Source organism: Crassostrea angulata, chromosome 9 (assembly GCF_025612915.1).
Source record: "Crassostrea angulata isolate pt1a10 chromosome 9, ASM2561291v2, whole genome shotgun sequence".
In the NCBI taxonomy this organism is placed as follows: domain Eukaryota; kingdom Metazoa; phylum Mollusca; class Bivalvia; order Ostreida; family Ostreidae; genus Magallana; species Magallana angulata.
Window position 1 is genome coordinate 30,820,528 of NC_069119.1, and position 13,012 is coordinate 30,833,539.

At 31.9% G+C, this 13,012-nt stretch overlaps 1 pseudogene; it reads left to right on the forward strand.

Annotated features, from left to right (window-relative positions):
- The first annotated feature begins 7,244 nt into the window (after positions 1–7,244).
- LOC128162793 (collagen alpha-1(X) chain-like) lies at positions 7,245–9,389 on the forward strand (annotated as a pseudogene).
- The last annotated feature ends 3,623 nt before the right edge of the window (positions 9,390–13,012 follow it).

The window sequence follows — 13,012 nt, forward strand, 5'->3', positions numbered from 1 at the left end:
CAACATTTTGAGAGGAACCATTACCAATATTCTATAAAATTTATTTTAAAAAAACAAAACAATTCATGTTTGTTTCCATATCTCTATTTTTAGTTTTAATTTCTTACGGTTTTGCTTTACTAACCAACTCAATCTTAATAAAATAACACCTTCAAGGTCTGTTTTCTCTTTTGGTCATTTTGATTTTATTGATTTTAGTTTAAAATTTGTTGCACTTATATGTACAATTTTGCAATTTAATAAATAGTTTTTTTTCTGGCTGGTTCATGTGGGTATGAAGGTAGCGACTGCTGAAAAAAAACCCAATCATTGGCAGCGTAACACAACGTGTTATACTTTTTCATGCAATGATTGGTAACACCTACGTTGAACTTGTCAGGAACGGGACTCAAACAGTGGTCCAGGCGTATTGTCACGGACTCGGGGCTTTTGATAGCAGCGCCACCTTAGGAGTTTTGCATCTAGGTGCTGGAAACACGGTCTGCTTAAATAGATTGTACGAAAATGACAGAATATTTGTAAGAAAAACAATTTTCTGGGTTCTTACTTTAAGGCTAGACTTATGACAGCCAGTTTTCTTACTGAGAAAAAATGATTATAATTACTTGGATATGTACGTTTAAAAAACGAATTTAACAACGAACCATAAGGGGGAGGGGGTTAACGTGGGAACCTGTTTGGCTTCTAAATAAAAGACTAGAATTCTGAAAACGAATCATTTGGAGATAACCTTTGTTTTTGGTTTCTTACTTTGAAGGTGTGATATTCGTTGACAGTGATCGTAATAAGCGTAATTTACAAAATGAATGTTTATAATGTTTATTTGATGAACTTCTTTGATAGAGATAATTTACCACTAGTTTCTTATAATGTCATGCGAAATTTTGAAATGAAATATGTCCAAAGAAATACCGATTACATACATAATTCAAAGTACTGAAGTACTGACGGGAGTTGATTTTATCGATTATTTTCAAGAACTAAGTGTTGTCAGCGGTATCATTGATTTGTGCTTAGGTCCAAACACTGTTTCACTTTCCTTTTGCCCGAGTAAGTGCATAGGAGAGTTGATTAAAATCAACTCTCAAAAAGAGCAGAAACGAACGTTTGGTGTCTTTTTTTAAGGGGGGGGGGGGGTACAATTCTGAAGACGAACTATTTGAACAACGACTTCCTATGTTAAACTGTTATAAACACTATTATTTCTATAAAATCTTTTGGTACCACACTGTTCGGACAAACTGTATCCTACCGGGTATTGATAGGATTCCAGGCATATTATAGCGCGTTACTCAATTTGTATGCACACACCGCTGCAGTTATGAGAGTGTATACTTCAAAAAATCATGATTCAATGCTTATGTTTACATTTTTTAACTTCTTGCCTTGTCTGCAAATATGATTCATACCTTAAAATTCCTCTCTTATCCTAAGGGTAAGTTAATATTAAAGGAAGAGCCACAGTAACAGACAGAAGCGTGAACTTTGATTTTCGCTTGTGACGTTGCAGTTTACAGCGTTCAACGTTTGTGACGTCATAATAAATTTGACCTTTGACTACTTGTTGCATTTAGAGGCATTTGAAGATCACAGAATTTAATGGAAAAACACAGTAGAATGTAAATATTGTTTAATGTATGTCCTGAAAATTGCAGTCCTAAGTAAACTAAAGCAATTTTTTCTGTAGAGATAAGGAAATGATTCTAATAATACCTTTAATTGGAATTTTTCTTTTCTTTTTTTATTTGCATTGGTGTTATGTATATTAAATTTATCAATTTATTGACTATGATTATTTTTAAGGATTCTCATAACAGAGAGTGTATTTTAGATCAAAATACATTAAATTTTATTGAACTTGAAGGGAAATTTAAATGTTCACATACTTTATGGAGAGAATGAAACACACTTTCAGGATTTGAAACATGAAATGTCAGAGATCAGCTCGCATATCCCATAAGAAACATCTTATTATCGAGCTATAAGAAGGACATTTACCTTTCAGAGAAATTGAAAGAACATAACTAATTAACATTTTGAATTTTTTTAGGCAAAAAATGTATTTTCACTTTTATACACACTATAACTTATCAGCATTGTGTGCTTATACGGCTCACAGAAATGGGTATAATAGCCTCATAAATAACTGTTCCACTTGGTGACAAAAAATCTATATAGCAAGAATTATGAATTATTAAAAGCTTCTTAAACCCATATAAGTATGATTAGGTTTACTAATGAATATTGATTAAAACCAGAGTTAAAAAGAATCGCACACAAAGACTAAAATCTAATCGGAGATCTGAGATTAAAATATATTTGGCAGCCTCTCTATAAAAGGAATTGTACTCAGATCAACTTGATTAATTTCAAACATTGCGAGCTACACTGTGCACAGTGATCGAGAAAAAAAAACATGTTTAAGAAAATTTAAAATCTTCATAATGAATGACAGTAGCGGGTCTCCATTACTTCCGGGTGATTACAGTTTATGACTTTTCCAATTCGTTCGGGAAGCTCCCGAAATAGCATTCACAAGCGTTATAATTCTAACAATAGCGGCCCTAGTTGGGACCTTCGAAAACCTTCTGATTCTGGTGTCCGTCTGTCATACTATTAAGGTTCCTCGACACACCAAAATTTTATTTTATGGATCGATAGAGAATCTTTTTTGAAACATGATTCCACAAAACAGAGATCAATATCGGCTTTCAGTTATTTTATACGAATTTTTTTGTATTTTTTCAGTGAAATAGGAAAAATTGTTTTGCAGACAAACAGAATATATTAGAGCTTAAAACTTGTTGTCAATTAATGTGTAATATAACTATAAATAAATTCATGCCAAAGATCGTTTGGTCAAGTGTATTTTTTAATTAAAAAAATATTTCTGAAAATCAAAATTGTAATTCTTTAATATCTTTTTAATCTATGGATAAAATTTTAAAAATAACATATAGTCACATAAACTATTTACTAAACAATGATATTTTACAAAGAAATTGAAATGAAAATGCGAAATTTTGGAAAAATTGCTATTTATCAAATTTGAACCGATCCCAATTGAAAAAAAATGATCCCGATCAGAATTATTTTAAAATTGAAATTTTACAAATAAACTGCAGTTTTTTTTCTAAGTAATTGATATGAATTATAAAGTTAGTAAATGACAAAACCATTTTACAGCTAAACAACCTGAAATTTTTGCAAAATTCTGATTCATTCTAACTTTATGTGATTTCGTTCGGGATCAGTTTAATTACAATCGGGATCGGTTCGATTTTAAAATTTTCCATTTATACTTTAATTTCACTATTTGGTTTCAATTTCTTGTTGAAATATGATTGTACAGCAATTGTTAAATGCGAGTAACAGTTTATCTGCAGTTTGTATCCATAGATTTAAAAAATATCTACAATCCTTTTTTTTCATTTTCATAAATATTTTTTTACAAAAATATTTCAAAGTTTATCTGGCCGTTTTTGATATGTATTTAAAGATAATTGTATTGTGCATTAATTGATAACAAATTTTTAGCTCTAATATATCTTGTTCACAGCTAAAACGATGTTTCCGGTTTCTATAAAAAGAATACAAAAAAATTCATATAAAATAATCAGAGGCCGATATAGGTGTCATTTTTGAATAATCATTTCTCAAAGAGAATTCTTCATTGATCCATCAAATAATGCATTGGTGTGTCGAGCCACCTTAAGAGAAACACTGATTTTTATGCCAATGGCTGTTTAATGATCCTCTAGGGCTAAAATATGCAGCGTTTGCTTTTGAATAGTATTTTTACTTTCTGACACCTTATAATTCGCCTTGTTACTATGTTTTTGTAAAAGATTAGTTTCTGTGATCCAGTTGAAAAATTGTGAAATAAGTTTGTTGAGTATGAAAGTTAACGATCTCCGATCCTCAGCCATGTTCGATAACTCTAAATTATAATGACTTTTTTTATTCGTAATATATATCTGTCTTTTATATAGACAAATTTAATTAGTCTTTTAGTGTTAATATTATGATAAGTTATTCAATGAAATGCTCTCGGCATAGTGGCTCCACGGAGATCTACTAGGTGCATGTATAGGTAAAGGTTTTCAGCCAGCGATGCACCAGTACAGCCTTTGTTTTAATTTGATCTCAATTTGTATATTTATCCCATTATATCTATCAAGGGCAAATTTGTAATAACTTTGTAAAATTTATGGATACCATCAGTAAATTTCTTTTTATTTCATTCATTTATAAAGTTTGAAGGACATATAACATTTTTATGATGAAAAAAATACTTCGAGGCCGAGAGTCGGATAACCTTAATTCAGGGTACATGTATGTCAGATTCTAATAATATTGTTAAAGGTTATATTTGTGTTTTTTAATTGTATTTCAGGATACTTTGGCTTAAAACAAATTTGCAGCATATTACCTCAAAACAGGTTTGTGTTCATAAAACACTGCATTAAAAAATAACATCAAAGTTTGAATTATAGAATTAAAATGAAAGTGATAAATGAAATTGAATAAAATCATAATAAGGAATTTTAATCAAAGTTATAGAAATAGATATATGTATTACATATCATAAACATTGGTTTTAGATTTTTAATTAAAGTAATTTAATAATTAGTGGGTCTTTTCATCTTTGCTAATAACAATTCCACTTAACAGGTTACTTGAAATAATTCAGCAACATCAGCTTCCTCAGAGTATGGATACATCCTAGTAATGGACACAGCCTAGTAATGGATACAGCCTAGTATTGAATACAGCCTAGAAATGGATACAGCTTAGAAATGGATACAGCCTAGTAATTAATACAGCCTAGAAATTGATAGATCTGACATGGAAATGGATAGATTCTATTAATTAATACAGCCTAGTATTTGATATATTCAACAGAGTATTGGGTAGATCCAACCAAGTTATGGATACATACTTGTAATGGATACACCCTTGTAACACCAAATGTGGATACATCCTGGATACATCCTTGTAAAATTAAATGTTGATACATCCTTGTAACATTAAATGTTGATACATCTTTGTAACATTAAATGTTGATATATTCTTGTAACATTAAATGTTTATACATCCTTGTAACATTAAATGTTTATACATCCTTGTAACATTAAATGTTTAAACATCCTTGTAACATTAAATGTTTATACATCCTTGTAACCTTAACAGCGTGTCCTCCTGGTGAGAGATACTGGAATATCTCAGATACTTTCTGGAAAGATTCTTGGAAAAGATATTCATCTAAGTGCTTTATGGTAAATTGCATTCTAGTAAGTACATTGGTAAGTAATACACATATACTGGTGGTATGTAATGTGTAAATGTTGTGATCATTTAAAATATGGATACACTGTACATCCTTTCAGTTTAAGTACATGTATAATTATGTTAGCATCATAGTAATCAAACATTTTTGTAAAATATGCTTTCTTCAGATACATGTATCAACTTTTAGGTACTGTACCTGCATAAGTGTATAATTGTAGAAGATACTTTTTATGGCACTATTATATGCTTGTAAAGGACACTTTCTTGTGACACATGCATATGATTCATTGATATCTTTATAAAGGATACTTTCTAAGTGTACATATATCCCACTTCACTTCTGAAGATAATAAACATTAAAGTGCCAATGTTGCACATGCTCATGTACATTAGAAACATACCATTTGCTATGAGTATTGTCAAGATTTGTATGAACATGTTTCGATAAAATGAAATAAAGTAATTCAGGTTTTGGTTGGTACATGTATATATACCTCTATAATTTAAAATTATCCCATATAAAGTAATCATTAAGCCAAATAAGTTTTGTAAATTTTATTTGCGGCAACAAGGTCTCTTCAATCGCTCCTATAACTAACAGTTCTAGTTAATTTTTAATAAACATTTTTTTAACCTACCAACTTGTCCAAAGTCGCTTTCCTCTCCTTTCATTGAACAGGAAGCAAAACGGAAAATTAGACATCAAGATAATATTTCTTTAATTATTATTCACATTTAACATCATTTAGAGAATGTGTATTGTTATATTGATCAACGTTATGACAAATCTTTCTTGCCTTTTGTACTGCAGTTGCTTTGCTAAACAGGTACGTTACATAGTCGCATTGATATTTTAAAGGGCTGGTCAGACCTACCGCGAATCCTGACGAGCAAAAGAAAAGAAAACCAAGAAAATTTAAAAAAAAATCCAACCACACAAACACCTCCCCCCTCCTACACCCCCCCCCAAAAAAAAACAACAAGAAAACATCACCAAACCGCGAATCTTCAAAATCTTTAGGGGGGGGGGGTTAGTAATATAACCCCCCCCCCCGCCCCTTGATGCTACGCCCTTGCTTAATTATGCGCGGAATTACAAAAATAAAATGTACATACTATTACATTGCGATAAACTAATGTGTACAAATTGACAAATTTTATTAAGTCACATTATGATATACGAATAGTCAATACAGACGTGTAGATAAGAAACAATACAGAGTTCTACACGGACAAACGATACTAAACGTTTTATTTTAGGACTAAGTGTTGGTTACAAGCTTTTGTTAACAGATACATTAAAACGTCGTATTTAATTTCATTGAGAAGGCAGATCTAAACCACGTTATACAAAATAACCAGAAACCATCAAGGGTTAAGGGTTTTGCTGCATTCTCTTTAGAATAAGCGGACAACATTATGCAACCATTGCCAGATGTCATACATTACACATACTTTACACCCCGTACCCCCGTCATCGCATCACGCAGACTAACAAAGCTTTTGTACGCCATATGATATTTTTTTTAAATGTTGCAGAATAAGACGATAGATATATTTAAAATCCAAGCAGAGGTTACTTTAAACCCCCTTGCAATTAATCAATCGGCCATGAATTGAATAAATCAACTGGCAATATAAAAACTGTATAAAATGGTTTTATTTTTTATTTTGCTGCGCCTTTTTAAAGCGCTACGCATAGCCCAGCGCTTTATTGTCGTTAGACTATCACTTCCGGTGCATAGAATAACCGTCCCCTATGAGCAGAAGTATACATCATTTAACTGGTTAGGGAACCAGTTTCCGGGGTTTATGCACATAACTGCACGCGCCTTTTTCACTGTTGAGGTCGGTCATATTTCTGGTTGCTGGCACTTTACCAAGCTTATCGGCTATCTAGGTTGAGGTCAAATTTTATATATAACCAATTTTGAATTAACTCCTGCCTTTATCTAGTTTGGTTTGTTGGATTGTTGTAAAGCAAAAATTCAAAGCGTGACAATCTACAATCATATGACAAAAAATGAGAACTTTTGTGTTTTTCTCCCTGATATTTGCTACTGGACTAGCTGTTGTTCTTGAAGATGAAACGCTTAGAAACATACTGAATGAATTAAACACCTTAAAAACGATTGTTGCTGAACAGCAATCAAAAATTCAATTACTGGAGAAGAAACTGGAATCGGTTTCCGAACAGAACCGGAAGACAGAGTTTAATTTCAACACAGATCCGGAAGTACTCAGAGAAAAGATGAACCCGTCACAGACAAATGTGTTCCGGAGACTTTTAAAAAGGTAGGTAGTGTGTTTATTTCACAGTTTACCCTTAGGTTAATTAAGTACTGGACGAAAATAATTTTTTAAGTATCTGTTCTTTTATAACTTAAGGAGGATGTCCGGTTATGTTGTACATTTGAGGATAAAAAATGTAAACATTTCTTGAACTGGCTTGTTTATGCCAAGAGCCACGTGTACTGCTATTAAAAGAAAAATGTCATTTGTCATTTTACAATTGAACATTTTAGCGAAATACTACAAGTCCGTAAATTCGTGGTTGAAGTTGCATTTAGCTTTTAACAATGAAGTTTTATGTGACTGAAATGGCTCAGTGGTTAGAGCCCCAGGCATTAGGTAACATTATAGTGCTAGGGTTTTTAGGTTGTGGGTTCGATACCATCAAAACTTTCGAATTTTTAATTTTTTTCTTATCGTTTGTTGAAGTATTTAGAACTGAATATAGTTAGAAATTGTGCTTTTGTTAACTTGTAATATAACATCATATAGTATATTTACTTAGAAAAAAATTAATTTGATTTTTTTTACGACAAATCAAAATGGGCATTTGCGCTATCTTGTTCCCCCATCTTCAAATCTGGTCAGTTTGGCAAACAAAGTGAGTTTAAAAAATGTTTACAGTTTTGGTCCACATGTGTACAATATACTCAGTAACCAGGTATCTCCCGTATAAAGGGTAGTTGAAGTTCTTGTCTAGGTAGGGTCATGTAAATATCTTTGTGTTTCTGTATTCGACCTGCCCCGTAAAACATGATGAATGCGTATAAAAAGTGTAGATAAGGTAGAGTAATGTATAAATGACTTAAATAAATCATTTTTACTTTCATTTCAAGGTAACTTATTGTATTCTGAAATCGAGTTGGTTCAAAGCTTAGAATTTTGCCATATTATTAGTTGGAAAACCACGTCAAGTTTCGGCTTAAAGGCTTACTGACCTTCGGCCAGCTCATTGTATTTTTTTGTTCTCATGAATAAATCATGCTCTTTTCCGATTGACTACTTCCCACTTTCTTGTGTTTTGTTTTTACAGACTAATGCAATCTCAAATAGACATTTTGGAGAAAGAAGAAATGCTAGATTACGTAAGTTCAAGCATATTTTTCTGTCTGTTTCTTATAGCTTTATATTTGTAACGATAAATTGCATGGTTATAATTGCTCCTGATTTCGTCTTAAATGTGCATGTATAATGACATCGTCAAGTGAAACCCCCTCCCCCTCTCTCTCCCTCTCTCTCTCCCTCTCTCTCTCCCTCTCTCTACAATGGCTGTATGTGCATACGTTCGCTTACTTACTCTATTTAACTCAACTTGTATATTATTACAGTTTCCTCATCTCCGTCAACGCAAAACGTCGGATTTACGGCATCACGACAAGATGGTTCTACCGTTCACGAAAACGGAATTATCGTATTCGAAACAACAATAACGAATGCGGGATCGGCATACAACCCAACGACAGGGATCTTCCAGGCGCCTGTCAGTGGTTTGTACGTTTTTTTCTATGACATCGAGTGCTCCAAAACTAATGGAAACACATACGTAGAACTTGTCAGAGACGGGGCTCGAACAGGGGTCCAAGCGTATTGTCACGGACTCGGGGATTTCGATAACAGCGCCACCTTGGGAGTTTTGCATCTGGGTGCTGGAGACACGGTCTGGCTTAGATTGTACGATGTGGACAATAGAACATTTGGAGGAAAAACGCTCTTTTCTGGCTTTTTACTTTGAAGCTAGAATTCTAATAATGAATCGTTCGGATGATAAAAACGTATATTTGGTTCTCACCTTGAAAACCCAAATTTGATAGCAAATCACAAAATGGGGTGGGGGGATCTTTATTTAGTTTCTTACGTTTGGAGAAAAATAATTATATTTTGATTTCTTAGTTAGAAAATGTGATATATAGTAAAAATGAGATTGCAATAAACGAATTGCCCTAATTAGATTAGAGATAATTAAGGTACTGGTAGATTTTTGTAAATCAGGGATCCTGATATGATAGATCTGCAAAGAAATGCAGGTAGCATACTTGAAAAAATACATAAACGATTTAGAAAATCAGATTTTAATTTCCACTAAGGTCGTTATGTCTGATTATCTGACAACAGAACATCTGGAAGATAACCAGACTAAGCACTAGCTGCTCTTGCTTTTTTACTTTGAGGCTACAATTCTGAAACGAATGATTTAGAAGACAACACGAGTATTTTATGGCTTTCATTTCATAAATTATAATAAGCGCAATTATGTCAATGAATTACTTAGAGGAAAACACCCACGGTACAAAATTTTTTTGGCTCCTTAAATTCAAAACACAAAATGACAGGAAAGATTCGGAGGAAAACGGATTTTTTTGTATATCTGACTTTTAATCTCAAGACTTTGACAGCAAATTATTCGGAGGATCAAAAACTATCTTTCATATTTTCTAGTTTCTCACTTTGAAAGAAACAACTACAGAAAGACGCGGCAATTGTAGAAAGTCTGATTATGATAAAGTAATTAACATATTAATGGTATTGGAAACGAATGTACATTTGATCAATTTGTTTGATATCGATAACATACCAGAAATTTCACGTAAACCGGGAATGTGGAAATAAGAGACACTCAAAGCAAATGCTTGCTTAAAGAAAATGAAACAACTAGAATACAAAGAATATCAGTTTTTATTTGCATTAAGATCGTTTGATCTGATTTTCTGTATAGTGTTTAGATTACTGGTTGTATCGATTATCAATAAACAGAATTGTTTAATGATATAATAAAGTTTATATTTTAAATTGGAATGCATTGATTGATTCAGAACTTATGGGAAAATATAAAGGTAGATATACTTAGTGTTAAAAATGATAAATTCTTCAAGGTTTAAAATTTCTCGCATGTTCAATTAGAAGCATAAGAATGACATTCTCCTTTGAAAATGAAAGGATACAGCTTATTCACATTTTGAGTTTTGTAGGCAAAACAATATATTTTCACATGCATACCCACAATAACGTTTTTGCATTGTGTGCTTATATAGCTCTAAGAAATTAGTGTAATAGCGTCGATTATTGTTCAACTTGGTGACAAACATTTTATGTAGGAGAAATTCAAAGAATATTTAGAGCTTCCAAAACTCATATAAGTTTGATTAGATCGACCGATGAATATTGATGGAAATTAGAGTTAAAAAGAAGTGCACATATAGACGAAAATCCTATTGGAAATCTCAGACTACAAGAAAAAAACATGTCCGCGTCTTTTATAAAGGTATGATCAAATTCACCATTTTTTTAATCATTGCTCGCGCAAAGCTGTGGACGATGCTCGAAGAGAAAAGAATCATTTAACACAATTTATTCTTTGGAATGAATAACAGTAGCAGGTCTCCATCACTTGAAATGAACTTGAAATTATCAGCTTGAAATTTCACCCGGTATGTTATTTTTACAACCTCGTATTTTACAAACGTATTTAATGTATAGTCTGTCCCAAGATTTCTTGGATGCAGATTTTGCACGATTACTCGATATTTATACATATCACTGAGTTAAAAAGATATCCATTCAATAATATGAAAAATTTCCAAGACATCTGCTATATTCATAGTTTTTCAAAGTCTAACAGTTAACCTACACAGCCAAAAATTCGATCCTTACGGGAATTTAACATTGGAGAAAATGGCTACCACTTCGGCAGGGGCCTGTCATTATTCACATAAGTTCGTGTCTATACGTAATTTTACGTTTGTGACGTATGTAACGTCGCGCACGTTGATCGCGTTCACGCTTACGTTCGGAAAGTTTCTGTACTTGCCGTTTAATTTAACACATCTGCTCCGAGAATAACCAAAAATATAGGCCTAATATAGTCTGCTTTTGACTTAAAAAAAAACCTTAAAAACAAGAAGAAGAAGAAGAAAAAAGATGCCTATGATTAAGGGTGGGAAGACAGTCAAGTGTATGGAGATAAATTTTTTTCTTGCAACTCGAGTTTTTCCGATTTGATTGCAAAAAGGACTTCATTGTTTCTATTTATTCTACAGTATACACGTTAATGATATCAACGTAGCGTAATTTGAAACCGTTTAACGGTAAAATCTTCCATCCAAATGTTTTATTTCTCCATTATTTCCATTATGAGATTAATACAGTATTTTGAAAACACATAGGCCTACCTTGAAATCATCGTTGAAACTATTCCTTATCCTCAGAAGAACAACACAATTATCATATTTTAAACGTCCATAGCAATCCAAAAGCAAGACCATATATCACCACCTGGACATAACACTGCAAGATTTGAATTTCAAGTTACATCCTCAACGTTTTTTTTTGCTGTCTGCTTTGTATGATGTCACGAAAATTTGACCATGACCTTTGTATAAATACCAACAGGTACCATGTCATTTTAGACCCCAATTAATTAAATCCGTATACATAAAGAATACAGTGAAGTCATTTTTGTAAATCTGATATATCATGAGCCATTCACAACTTTCAATAACATGGAAATATTTTGGATTTCTTAAAAAAGGTGTATGGGGGTGTAAAATACAAGTTGTGAATGGACAAAGTTATATTCATATTACATGCATTGTTCTTGAAAATCACTTCAAATGTTTTAACAATATGAGCTATTCACAACTTATAATGATCAAAATTATGCTACATTAAGTTGTGAATGGACAAACAATTTAAATGCACAGGCGCCTGAGGTTTTTTTTTTTTTTTTTTACATTTTTATAATAAAATAATTCCATGTACTTGTCCATGTTCTATAATTAATATAATTACATGTATTATGTTCATGGAATTATTTTGTTTAATATAGTACCAGTACACGGACTTATTTTCTTGGAAAAAATATTCAAAAAAAAATATCAGGTACCTGTGTATAAATGCTATATATACATCTTGATCTTGATATATATAATTACATTAATGTGCAAAAAGCATTCTTTAATCAGATCAGTTAATTTGCATAAACAAACTGCAAGGGAAATAACAGCTTTAAAATTTTATTTCAATGAAGGGTTTGAAATTTAAAAACATATTAAAAATGAGCAATCATTGAATAATATTCATCATAAATCAAAATTTTCACATATTAGAAAAATTGCAAGTGCCAACATCTGTTTTCCATGAAAAATACTTTAAAACAGTAAAGGGAAAAAAAGAAAAACTGATATTCTTTGGTTTTTGAGTGTATATTCAGGTGTACTATCATATAGAGAGTCAGACTGAATATATTTTCAACAAACATAAGATACTTGTCCTGCAAAATTTAATTTGTAATGAATAGAATAAACTGGAATACTATAAACAGGTATACACCATGGAGCATTTTTCTCAAAATGAACAATGCAATTTGACATATTTTAAAATAAATTTAAAATAAAGATACCCCTCCCCCCACACATTTTTGGGGACAGTTTAA